Source organism: Artemia sp. Qi Xiang Cuo, chromosome 15 (assembly GCF_049724085.1).
Source record: "Artemia sp. Qi Xiang Cuo chromosome 15, ASM4972408v1, whole genome shotgun sequence".
Lineage (NCBI taxonomy): Eukaryota > Metazoa > Arthropoda > Branchiopoda > Anostraca > Artemiidae > Artemia > Artemia sp. Qi Xiang Cuo.
In genome coordinates this window covers 14,609,441-14,623,631 of record NC_142808.1, presented here as the reverse complement: position 1 = coordinate 14,623,631, position 14,191 = coordinate 14,609,441, and the positions used below count along the sequence as shown (strand labels likewise).

Sequence of the window (14,191 nt, the reverse complement as noted above, 5' to 3'; positions counted from 1 at the left end):
TCATTTCTGTTTTGGATCAAACAGTTCGTGGTAACGAACTGTAAGTAAGGAGCGACCCGGCTCAATGGTAACCGAAACTCTAAAAAACGGGATTTTGATACCAATAGATACATCAAAAGAATCAGATTTTAATTCTGATTTCAAATATATAAGTTTCATTAAGTTTAATCTTACCCATCAAAAGTTACGTGCCTGAGAAAATTTGGCTGATTTTCGAAAAAAGGGGGAAAGACCCCTAACAGTTATAGAACCTTAATGAAAATCACACCATCATATTCAGCGTATCAGAGAACCCTACTGTAGAGGTTTCAAGCTCCTATCTACAAAAAGGTGGAATTTTCTATTTTTTGCCAGAAGAAAGATCACGGATGCTTGTTTTTTTGTTTGTTTGTTTGGTTTTTTTTTTTAACCAGGGGTGATCGTATTGACCCAGTGGTCCTAGAATAGCGTGGGAGGGCTCATTGGAACGGGAATTAAAAGTTCTAGTGCCCTTTTTAAGTGACCAAAAAAAATGGAGGGCAACTAGGCCCCCTCCCACGCTCATTTTTTTCCCAAAGTCACCCGATCAAACTTTTGAGATAGCCATTTTGTTCAGCATGGTCGAAAATATGATAAAAATGTCTTTTAGGATGACTTGATCCCCCAAAGTCCCCAGGGGGAGGGCTGAAAGTTTTGAACTTTACTCAATGTTAACATATAGTATTGGTTATTGGGAAGTATACAGACTTTTTCAGAGGAGATTTTTTCTGGTAGGTGGGGGAAGGAGAGGGTGGGGGGCTATATGGAAGGATCTTTCCATGAAGGACGTTTTCAGGGGGGAAGGGACATTGCTATGAAGGGGGCGCCGGATTTCCCAGCATTATTAAAGAGAAAGATCAGGAATTAAATAAAAAAACAAGTTTTTCAACTGATCAACTGATTGTGATTAAGAGGTCATTTTTAAAGAACTGGAAAAAAAATTCGAACTATAGTTTAAAGAGCAGGGTATTGACTAGGGGGCGAACCCCCTAATATACGTGTTAAAAATTTATGAATATAGAAGTTCGTTACGTAAGTTAATTCTAAGTTACGTATATTTATTACTAATAAAAACGTTCGTAAATAAAATTAAACAAGTTTCGAGAAAGCCATTTAACCAAATATAATATGCAAATTTTGTTTTAATTATTCATGTACGGTGAGCCAAAATCAAAACCTGCATTAATTCGAAAACGTTCAAACATTAAATAAAAAATCAAGTTTTTTAAACTGAAAGTAAGGAGCGACATTAAAACTTAAAACGAACAGAAATTATTCCGTATATGAAAGGGGCTCTCCCCTCCTCAACGCCTCGCTCTTTACGCTAAAGTTTGACTCTTTCTCAAAACTTTAATTGTTAAAACAATAAAAAACCTTAGCGTAAAGGGCAAGGCGTTGAGGAGGGGAGAGCCCCTTTCATATACGCACTAATGTCTGTTCGTGATAAGTTTTACTGTCACTCCTTACTTTCAGTTAAAAATACTTGTTTTTTTTATTTAATCAAGTAAAGAAACATCTTGGGCTGTTTAGTAGATCAAAGGCAGAGACTGCAAATCAGGCTCAGTTCTCCATAATCGGTAAGTTGAATATTCATGGCGATGAAACGATCAACATAATCTTATCTATATTTGAACCTTAGAATTTTTATTGCACTTTAGCCCCTAGCCCCTCCCCCGACCAAACTTCTGGATAAGCCCTTACATGTTTATCATTATATTACAGTATATATATATATATATATATATATATATATATATATATATATATATATATATATATATATATATATATATATATATATATATATATATATATTGTCATTTTTGGCACGCTCTAATTCTCATTTTCGCATATCTTTTAAGCATCTTCTAACTGCACGTGTTTTTTCTCTTCATTTTCATTTTTGATACATTGTCGGATTTTGATAATGCTCGCTGTTGCATATCGTTTAACCGCATTTGTCTTTCTTCTTTATTTTGGATTTTGACTACTTCAGACTATTTAGCAATGAACTCTGCTTTAACTGCCTGTATTGGTCATGTCTCATTTGATGGTCCAGGTTGTGGATTTTCACCCAACGTAAATTTTATTTGTTCAGGTCGTTCTCTTGGTCATATTGCGTTTAATAGTTCAGGTAGTTCCAAATAATCATAATTTATAACAATTTCAAATTTTCACTTATTGGGCCTTCCTACTGACATCCTACTGTTGTGTTCCAATTAGCGAGTTGATTTTATCTAATAACTTTAGCGATTCTGAACTGAGCTTAAAAATTTTTTCAACTTTTTTTCATGTCCTAAAAAGACAATATGGAATTAAGTCCGAGTTCTAACAACGATTTCTACTAAGCTTCCAACTTTTGGTTTTCTTTTTTAAGGTTGTTGAATTGTTGTAATCCTTTGTCAAATATCTACAAATATTTTTGCAATTACCAGTTTTTTGCTCATTAAGCAATTTAATGCAACTTTTCCATGCATGAAAATCATAATTTTTTCCACATAAGTGTGTCAACTATGACAACGTCATTGCAATACTCATGTATATAAAAATGACGTCACTCACATAATTTTTTTTTTCAAAATTAAGACTTGACGAATTCTTTTCAAACTTCTGACCTATCTAGATCATTTTTTAGGCCAGAATATCTAACGATACAAATTTTCCCGAAAAAATAAATATATACATACGTACATACATAAATACACAATTATTGCTCACTTATAAAGATAGTATATATATATATATATATATATATATATATATATATATATATATATATATATATATACGAGGCATGTTTTTTAAGTAAGTAACGTTTTGCGATTCCGCCGCCGCAGCGCTACGGTTGGCGTTCTGTGCATGCGCGCTGGTTATCTACATCTCTTGTCTACGCACTGACGCCATTACAGTCTGATTCTTCATTGTATACGTTGTTTAATGAGTGTTTAAGATGCCTCCAACAATCGTGAGTCCCACCGAATCTAAAGTACGGGCTGTTATTTGATTTCTTAGTGCTAAAGACGTAAAACTAACCTATATTCGTCATGAGATCTGTCAAGTTTAAGGACAAAACATTATGAGTTATGGAATGGTAAGGAAATGGGGGAGAGTATTTAAGGATTGCCGCACAAATGTGCATGATCAAGAACGGAGTGGACGTCCCAAAAAAGTGAAGTTTAAGCAAACATTTTCTGCCTGGAAAATCATGTGCACAGTTTTTTGGGACAAAAAAGGAGTATTGCTAGTGTAGTTTCTGCCTCGTAATGAGACAATCAATGCAGCGTCTTATTATGAGACATTGAACAATCTGCATCGTGCAATCCAGAATAAAAGACTTGGCAAGTTGAGTAAGAGTATCGTTTTGCTCCATGACAATGCCCGTCCACATGTGGCTAATCGGACCAAAAATCTCATCAAATCTTTTAAATGGAAAACTAGATCATCCTCCATACAGCCCTGATCTGGCGCCCAGCGACTACCATGTGTTCTTGCACTTGAAGAAACACCTGGGTGGTCAGCGTCTTCAAGACAATAAAGAAGTCAAAACAGTTGCGATACAGTGATTAACAAGTCAGGCAGCAGAATTTTATGAGAAGGATATTAAAAAACCAGTGCCACATTATGACAAGTGCCTCTAAATTCACGGAAATTATGTAAAAAAGTAGATTAAGATACAAGCTTTCATTTAAAAATAAAATTGTTGCGATATCTTCGCCTGTCTTTTTTTAATTCCAAAAACGGTTCTTACTTAAAAAACATGCCTTGTATAGATATATATATATATATATATATATATATATATATATATATATATATATATATATATATATATATATATATATATATATATATATAGGGATACACTACTACTTACTATTTACAACTCACCAAAGCACCCAGCCACCTGAGGCCAATACAGCTACCAACGCTCCTCCTCCCTCTTAACCTATTCAAAGCCTCCCTCTTTACACCCTCCCAGTAAGCTCCCAATTCCTAGAAATTTTTCTTTGTGACTTCCTCCCTACCCAACTTCAGACAACCTGCTTTCCATTTAGCCCTAAATGGTTGGCCGAAAAGAAAAATCTTCGGCAATCTATCATCCTTCATCTTCAGGACGTGCCCTAGCCATCTCAACCTTTTCTTTATAACCCCAGACCGTAATATAAAATTTTAGGTTCAAATATAGATAACGGCTTCACTAAAATTTTGCTTCCTCAAAGATATTTTATTGTGTACGGTAATCGAATGAATCAAAAACATCCTAAGTGAATGCTGGGAACAGAAAAACGTACCTCATCCAGTTCAGCTCTGAGTTTTAATTTGACATTGATTAGTTCATGTGCGAGACTGTCATTTTCATGTTCCAGCCGCAGAACTGATTTTTGCAGTTTCGCTTTTTCTTTTTATAACTTTGTCAAAGGATCCTCGGAAAGAGCTGAAAAACAGAAAAAATGTGACATTTTATTCACGAATATAAAAAGGTAGGATTAGACTACCCCAGGATAAGATACCTACCTACCCCAGGAAACATACCTACCCCAGGATAAGACACATATACCGAGAAATCAAAAAAAAAAAAAAAAAAAAATAAGTAAGGTTTAGCTATTGTAAACCTCAACTTCAAGAACCAACGACGCAAGGAAACAAGTGCTGCATTAATCTCTGTAGTACTAAGATATTTCACCCTACTCATTGAGTCCACTTTCTAAACCACTCACTGTTGTTTACAGTCGAAGATTGATGAGAAATAGACCTCATATCAAATAAGAGGACTCTTGACATATAAGTCCAAGGCAATACTGCAACTACAAGTACTTTTCCAGAACAATCGACTAAGGTCAATCAATCAGTTTCAATAGATTTCAATCAGTGTAAGTAATTCAATGCAAGTTATTAAATTGCTGACTGAAACTTCTTGAAGAAGTTCTAAAGCACTCAAAGCTGATTCTAGCAACTCAGAAATCCAAGTGATAATGCAATTAAGCCCTAAGAATAAATCCGGAGTTGTTAGTAGTAGTAGTACCTTTTTTGCAGGGACCGTTTCGAATTATCAAAAAAAGGCCATATATTCTTTAAAGTTCCTTCGGCCTCCTGTATCATTTTGTGGTTATAAAAACCTAACAGAGAAATATTTTTACAAGTCGGCATGTTCCCAAGATGGAATATATTGTGACTGAGAAATGAAAGAATATAGAACGATATCTTCTATCTTTTAAAACACAGAAACAGTATTGTACTTTACAATGTATAACAAAGAAATTACAGCTTACCTAAGCCGTTCAGAAATAAAAGTTTTTGGCCCTTTTTGAAGCCCCAATTTCTGTGAATAATTTTTTTTTCCAATTGTTTACGCATCTGGGTACCTCGCGCCCGATGATGCGAATTTTAAAACCATTGAAAAAAATTCTTTGGTTTCATTATCAGAGGATCCGTGGCCCAACCTAAAATAAATTTTGAACATTATTGTCCATTATTTAGCACAGGGAGTTGCGCAATTATGTTTCAATGCTATGAGAAAAAAAAATTTCGGGTTAATTTTCGTCCTTAATAACCACGCCCCTACTACAAACAATGTTGGGTCCTTTTGGCTTTTTATTCAGGTCGGACAGCCAAAACCAAACGTGTTTTTTTTTTTTTTTTTTTTTTGAACAGTGGGCAATTCGCATAATTTAAGCTCTTCCCTTGAGGGTTTTATTCCCTTGAGGAATAATTTGTGGTCTTGATTGGCCGTGCCGTGCCGAATCAAGACCCATAATTTCCCTTGAGGGTTTTCAATGGGAGCCGAGTAGATTTATTGTAGCAATAATTATATTTGTAAAGAGTGTTAAACAGGGAATGTAACAGTACTATTCTTACTATTGTTTCTTTCATAGGAGGAATCTCAGTGCATAATTACAACTTCTTGATCTGAGACCTAAATAGGTACCCGGCTCCATAAAAGGGCAAAAGGAGGGGTTAGTTACCGCTTCAATTATTATCAGACCTTGCAGAGGGTATCAATGGTGTGCGTGTAACTGAACCACCGTGCAACTGCACCACCGTGCAACTGAACCCCCGTGCAACTGACCCCTCGTATAACTGAACCACCGGGCAACTAGACCCCATTTAACTAAACCCGTGTAATTAAACCCCCGTGAAACTCAACCCCATTTAACTGAACCCCCATGTAACTAAACCCCGTATAACTTAATCCCCGTGCAACTGAACCCCCGTACAACTGAAACATCGTGCAACTGAACCACCTTGCAACTGAACCACCGTGCAACTGAACCACTGTGCAATTGAACCACCGTGCAACTGAACCAGCGTGTAACTGAATCATCGTGCAACTGAACCACCGTGCAACTGAACACTCGTGTAACTGAACCACCGTACAACAGAACCACTGAACTCAGATTTTCAGTTCTCTAAAAATATTAGGCAATATCATTGGGTAAAACACAAGTTAGAATTTTTACATGTTCAACCTTGTTAAAATTGTTTGTTTCTTAAATTCATAATATAAACACATGTCAAAAATATTCATGAAAAAGCTTTGTTTTATTTTTGGAAAAGAAAAAGAAGATCCGATGTCACAAACCATTAAAGTTGATTTATTACTCTCTTTTTTTCATATGAATCAGACCTTTCTGGACGTTAATAATAAACATATATGTTTAAAATATTTGACCTTTGTGAATCTAGATAACGAATTTTGATCAGATATCTTTGAGGAGATTGCACCTAAAAAGGACATGGGAGGGGTTGCACTCCAACCTTTTTTTCAACATTACTTCAACTTGCCCTGAAAGTTCTAACTTCATACCCTCAAGTTTATACCCTTAGTCGTTCTCGACACATTGCAGATACAACGTCTTTTAAAACTGGATGCACATAGTACCTCTTGATATAGTTGAAGATGCTCCTAGATATTTTCCAAACAATGTGACGGCTGATACCATCGGCCATTGTAAATGTTCCTCGTATTTCCTTTTCACATCCAATAAAGGAATAAATGTTTTTTGATTGTGTTCGGCATTCTTCTTGAAATTTCTCTAAGGTTTGACCTTAATGCTGCATGTTTTTTTTATTTATAGGATCAAACATGTCATCCTTTCTTGATAAAATAATAAACGTATATGTTAACAATAGGCAATTTGTATAACTTACAGCCCTTGCACCAGAGGCTGATGGTTGTGAAGCATAGTTATTTAACTATGGAATAGTTTTTTAACTTTTAAACTGTTTTAAATAAAATGGCCGTCTCAAAATTTAGATCGGATGTATTTGGGGAAAAAATAGGGTGGGGTGGAAGCCCTTCAATCACTTTAACTCTGAAAAATGCACTGGAATTTTTTATTTCCAATCGAATGAGCCCCCCCCCCCCCCAAGTTCAAACAACATTTTTTTCTACAAAAACCTTATGTGCTAGCAATGAGCAACTAGCTAAACTTACAGCTCTTGCACCAGATGCTGCTGGTGGGGTTGTTAACCCCAAAGGCACGGTTATTTGACCTTAAGACTATTTTGAACAAAATATTTATTTTTATTTTGATCGAATGTATTTGGGGGGCAAATGTCGGTTTAGAGGAAAAGGCTGATTGTCCTCTAATTACCTTTGATTCTTCAAAATTGAACTTGAACTTTCAAAATTTTAACAATTGGTAACTTGCAATAACATACAGATTGCTGATATAGGTGTATCAACATTTTTTTTGGGAACGGCATAGCGTATCAAGATGAAACTTCTGGGGCATCTACCTGCTACTAATGCTATTAATACTGCTGCTACTTCTGTTGCTACTACTACTAATTCAACACTATTATTACTACTACTGCTCCTACTAAGACCTCTACTTAAAGAAAGAAAAACGAGCAAAAATGGGGTTTTTATAGGCCAAATGACGATACTGAAAAAACAAAGCGAATATTTCGAGAGGACAAACGCCTCTCTTCTTCAGCGCGAAACGAAACGATGTATCAATAAAAGCCAAAAATGAAAAGAATTAAAACCAACTACCTAACAACCATAAAAGCGAGTTATTCGCCAATATCCGCGATTTGCACAAAATCCAAAAAAACATGAACTGCCATCGACGGATACTAGCGAGCAACCATCGCTAGTATCCGTCGATGGCAGTTCATGTTTTTTTGGATTTTGTGCAAATCGCGGATATTGGCGAATAACTCGCTTTTATGGTTGTTCGGTAGTTGGTTTTAATTCTTTTCATTTTTGGCTTTTATTGATACATCGTTTCGTTTCGCGCTGAAGAAGAGAGGCGTTTGTCCTCTCGAAATATTCGCTTTGTTTTTTCAGTATCTTCATTTGGCCTATAAAAACCCCAATTTTGCTCGTTTTTCTTTCTTTATGTGATGTCAGGCCAATGTGGTTTAAGAAATTATCGACCTCTACTACTATTAAGCTCGCACTATTAAGGCTATGTTTATCAAGTTGAACATTTGACAGAATGGGGTATTTGAGGGGGAACTTGAACTAAATCAAAAGACACCATGTGCATGCAGATTTTCAAAATGGCATATCTCAAAAAGGGATTTGTGCATTAAGTAGGAACTTTCAGAGAGTGCCTAAAGGGAAAGTCAATTCACCAAAAGGAAATATGTGCACGCTCAGGCTGAATTTATCACTAGGTCCCTAGACCCACAGAAAAGTGAATTCACAGAAAAGTGACTTTAAAACAACATAGGAATTCCATGTCCACTTATAAACTGGTCAGATGTCTCCCAAGAATGGTAGCTGAGAGTTCGGTATTACCCCTCTCTTTCATCACTTTTCGCTCATCAATTGTGTTCTGTTAATTGCTTCCATTAGCCCCGAATTTTTGGGAATAACCCCGAAAATCTTTCAAAAACGGAGCTGCAAAAACGCTTGGTTCTTAGCGTCAAAGGTTTAAATCCGGCCCTGTGCACGATACTGCTAATACTATTACTATTTTAATTACATTTACTACTATTGCTACTACAGCAACTACTACTACTAGTAGTTCGACTGCTACTTCTATTGCAACCACATTTAAGCTAAAAGTATTAAGATGAAAACTGAGGAACTACATGAAAATATAGGTTATCAAAATGATATATCGGCAATGGGATAGCAACAGCTAATTGTATTAAGTTGAAGCTTCTAGAATTTGATGAGAGGAATCTTCAGCTGACCAATAGGCAATATGTTAATACTACTGCTGCTACTAGCACTAGTCCTATGACTATTAATACTACTACTAATACTATTACTGCGACTACATTTACAGATGTACCTAACGGTAATGAACGGTATGTAGGTGGAATTTTCAGGGAATATTGAGGGTGGAAGGTGAACTGAATCACATCACGCCATCTGTATACAGATTGTCAAAAGGGCACATCAGAAATTTCCTAAGGACAGTTTGGTGTGTTGAAAAAAATGTTGAAGAAAATAAAAGGTCTATGTGCATACTGCTACTAATTCTACTACTGCTACTACGCAAGCTAAGGGTATTAAGGTGAAGGTGTCAAGGAATATTTCGGCGGATATTGAACTGATTCAAATTGACTACGATTATGCATATTCTCAAAAGGGTTACACAGCCATATCTCAAGAACGGCTCCCATTAATAAGTTACACCTTTCAGGAGAAACTGTGGGTAGGGGACTTCGAACTAATGAAAAGTTCATAGTTTGCAATAAAAACAAAATAAACACTTTATCGGGCCATGCTCATGGCGATAGGCCCAATCCTGAAAGTTTCATTCAATTTAGAGGGTTTAGGGGCTACACTGATGAGTAGTAAAAGTTAGAAAGCGCAAATGAAGCGAGAAATAGATTTTGAGCTTTTAATCAGCCTTAGTTCAAACTCATTTTTAGGCCTCGACTTAGTTTCAGGATTTGATTTAAATGAGGGTTGGGTTAAAGGAGGCTTGAGTTAAATGGGGTTTTTTTAGAACGGGGGTTTAGCATGTAACTCTATAGGCTCTTTTTTCCCCATAACCTCCATATTTTCTATGATTGTTTGTTTTAACTTCTATTCGTTTTGGGTTCCTTTTTTTGTAGTAATTTATGATTTTTTTGGGTTTGAATTATTATAGGAATTTATTTATGCTAGTCTTTGGTTTAATATGGCTCTTTACTTTTCTTTGAAAAACTGTTTCTCGAAAGAATCTTTTTAATTAATTTAAAGAAAGCGCAACCAAAAACGACTTTTTTATTATCTAAATTCTCAAAGTTCCGATATTTTCAGTTAAGATTTTTATTACTCAACGTTCAGGAAAGGCCTGATTCATCTAAGAAAAAAAAAAAAAATCAAACCAAATGTTTCCAAACACAAAGAGAAAGTAGCTTTTTGTGTCGTCCCACCAAAGCAGGTAATTAACCTTTTCCAAACCAAGCGATAACCAGCTACGAGCGTAGAAAATACCACAAAATGAAAAAAACAAAATAAGCAAAGTGGTAAAAAATGATTACAGTATGTAGACGGTGAGAGCCGCGGTTTACCCCTTCCCCCCCCCCCACGAAAAACATCCCTTGAGGAAAATACCCGATGGAAAATAACACCTCAGGGAAAATACCCGATGGAAAATAACACCTCAGGGAAAATACCCCCCCCCTAGAAAACACTTACCCGTGGACAATCTCCTCCCCCCCCCCTCCGAGAAAATACCTCTTGCGGTTGGTTAGTCTCCAATCACTTTCGGCTTATAAAAAAAGACTAGAAATGCCTGAGGATTATCAAACAATTTCCACCTCCATCCTCCTCTCATCTCTCCCTTAGAGCTCATTCTGTATTTATCTGAAGGCTCAATGAGAGCTGAGATGTTTCGGCATCAAAATGCACTCTTTGATGTATCTCTCTCTTTTCCTAGCTGCAAAACAATCAGATAACCCCATTGCAGAAGTTTCAGTTCCTTTTTAATTCAAGTCTTGCAATTTACCTCCTACTGAATTACCACAGTGAAGCTAAATGTAGCCTAATCTTTAGAAAATTCTAGTGATGAGTGAAAAGACTAAAGTAAAAATTACGACACAATTGCACGTGTCACATCAATGGCTCGAAGAAATAAACCATATTTCACCACTTTCTAAGAGTTATTTTTCCAATACAATTACACTGTTGTTTACGATCCAACATTAAAGGTACCCTAGGAAAGAAATTTCCTAGGCAACTAAGGGAAAATTGGACAGCAATTTCCTAGCTATTAAAAATTCGAGGGCCCAAGGAATTTTATCTTGAAAATAACATAATCTTATGCCTCCATAAACAAGAAATAAATCAAAAACTACATACAAACTGAATTTAGCATGACATGATCAAATTTTTTTTTTCATTTAAAAGCAAAATTAAAACAAATAAACTTTTCTTATTCACAAGAAGGTTAGCTAACCAATCTCTACTCCCTTTTAGCTCCAATCTACCACTCTCTACTCCCTTTTAGCTCTACTCTACCACTCTCTACTCCCCTTGGTCATTGCATTAAAATTTGGCAGGCACCTTTCTGGAAAGCATTCTAGAATGCAACATAAATAGCCAGTTAGTGGTTCCAACTATTTTACCAATTAGCTTCCACAACATTTGAACAAACAGCATTATATCCTAAAGCAAATGAAACTAAATGATAATTTTTATTCTCAAAACATTATGATAACAAAAAAAAAATGTTTCATCCCGTTATTCTTAGGTCACAACATAACCTTACGAAGGGTGAAGACAGAAAAAAAGGAAAAGCTTCAATATAAGGAGAAGCGGTTAAAGGGGGTAGCAGACCTTATACACATTGGGTGATGCTAGTTTGTTTCAATTTCAAAGTCGTTGTTTACTTCCACTTGAAAAAACTAGTCCCCCCCCCCCTATAGAACTCCTAAAACTTAATTTAATTTTTGTGCAATATGGCCACGTGAATAAGGACTAGTATAGGTGTCTTTATTTTGCATCAGTAACACCAGGTTTCTCTAAATATGAGGAAAGCTGCCCCCTCCACCAAACACTCTTTGCGCATGAGCGCAAAGAGTCACAAAAAATATTTTTTTCAAAATATTTTTAAAACTAAAATTTCCCACAAGAATTTTCCAAAAAATATACCATTTCGGTTATAAAAAGGTAGCTATCACGTTCTCAGCACCAACATTACACAACTAGAACAAACAGAGCCAAATAAGAGCTGAGGGGTAGACTCCAAGCCACACCAAATTGAAGTGAATAACCCTTCGAAAAGCAAAATCTTGAAAGTTCAAGACTTGGACCTCAGAATGAGTTTATGGCCTTAACGTACTCTCCCCTCTTACCTAAAAGTCCCATTGACCTTCCCTCTGATAGTTAGTGCGTACCTAAACAATACTTTGGACCTCTTAGCACGCTCCCCCACAAAACTTTAAAGTCCTCTTGGTCCTGGGAGCGATCCCTGTAATTTCCGAGCCAATCAAATAGCCAAACCCAAACACGTAGATTTATTTCTACTACAAAGCAAACACTACATAAAGACAAAACATGACCATATTTTTTCTGCAATAGAACCTATCTGTAAACAATGGATAACTTGAATAACTAAAAACCTCAGTCTACATGTCTTTGTAGGTTATGACATTTCTGGAGGTAAATTTATTAGACCGACTTTTCTGATCCTAGCAGCTATCGGAAAATTTTGATTCGATATCATGGCACTTGGGTATCATCGCGTCATTATGAGGGCACCTGTGGGGCAATGAAAGGCACAGAGGGGATTGGTTGCTCCCCAGTCACCTTTGACACTTAAAACAGACAAAGAACCTTCAGTTTCCGATTGAATTAGCTCACTAACAAGTTTCTAAGACTGTTGTCCAAAGGAAATGTATAATGGGGTGGGTGGTAATACAACAGAGACAAATCACTCTTTACTAGACAATAAAAATCCGACATTTGGGATTTTTGTAGAAAAGGAACGTCTGCTCCAGAGATCTTCAAAGCGTTCAATTCGATGGTGTAAATTTTGATCACGATCATCAACCTGTTCAGGGGGATCCCCTCAAGAAGGTTCACATTTTTCGCTTCAAGATCTATTTCGTTGAAAAAAAGGGAAAATTAGCCATAAAGCATATCAAATTTGATTTCCCAAGCACATCTTGACATCCGCATAATGATTTTTGAGAAATCATTACGTAAGGTTTTTTTTGCGATGTAGCTGAAGTTCAAAACAGGCAAAAAACACATGTCATATTTGTTACGGTACTTTTTTTTGCAACTTTTGTTACTGTTTTGTTTTTGTAACAGCCCCCCCCCTCCCAAGCAAAATCTTGGATACGTCTTTGAGCGAATATATTGAATCGTTAATGAAATCTGCGGTTAGAAGAGAGGCAACAGTGATAATCACAACGAGTTCCAGCAGAAAACAATACTACTACTACTAACAACTCTCCGCAGCACCAAGCCGTCTGAGGCCAACACAGCTACGCACGCTCCTCCTCCATAATCCGCATTCAAGCAGAACAAAAACGCAATAAAGTCTGATGGATATTTTCAACAGAGCAATCAGGGTCACTTGGAGAACCGTTCAGAATCCAAAGTCACTAATAAAGGATGGCACAAAAGTATCAAAGGAAGAGCAAACTCGATAAGACGATTTGTTAATCCCATGATGAGATCCAAAATATCAACAACTGCCTTCTCATAGAGTTGAACTCGGTAGGAAAAAAAAGAAATGCATCAACAGCTTTAATAATGAACTAAGAGAAATTGAAGGTTCTATAAATGAAATAGTTCAAGGACAATAAATACAGAAGCACAAAAACTGGTCCACATTTGGATAAAAATTCATGTTCAGTCTTCAGCTTCGAAAACAGGAAAGAGATAGGGAATAGAAAAGACAAATATCTTACGATAAGGAAGGTATGCGAGGCGGGAGGCTCAAAATTTTTATGACTTGTTCTATATTTTATTTTGGCTTTCATTTTTTTTATTAGCTGTATCGTCTTCCCCAAAAATACAACTTACAACCTGGTCATGCTATCAAGATGAACATAAAGCACATCTAAAATCCCAAAAATTTAAAACAAATTAGAAAGAGAAGTAAGATAACATACACTTTAATACTCAAATTATTTTCAGTTTATTTTACTCATCATCTAACTGGCTGGGATTTTACCTTGGCTTATTTTTGTTTTTCTTTTTTATGCTGATACAATATTTTCTCCTTTACTTAATTTAAGCAAATTAAACAGAAAAGCACAGTAC

General features: G+C 36.0%; 1 protein-coding gene across 2 annotated transcripts in view; it reads right to left on the bottom strand.

Annotated features, from left to right (window-relative positions):
* LOC148943363 (rab GTPase-activating protein 1-like) overlaps positions 1-14,191 on the bottom strand; it is a 263,084-nt gene that overhangs the window by 87,113 nt on the left and 161,780 nt on the right. The window contains exon 14 of one of the 2 annotated variants that reach the window (XR_016143011.1): positions 4,311-4,453. The exons of the other annotated variant lie outside the window; for it this stretch is intronic. The gene's annotated coding sequence lies outside the window, so the exon portion shown is untranslated. The remainder of the gene's footprint in view (positions 1-4,310; positions 4,454-14,191) is intronic. 2 annotated transcript variants of the gene reach the window in all.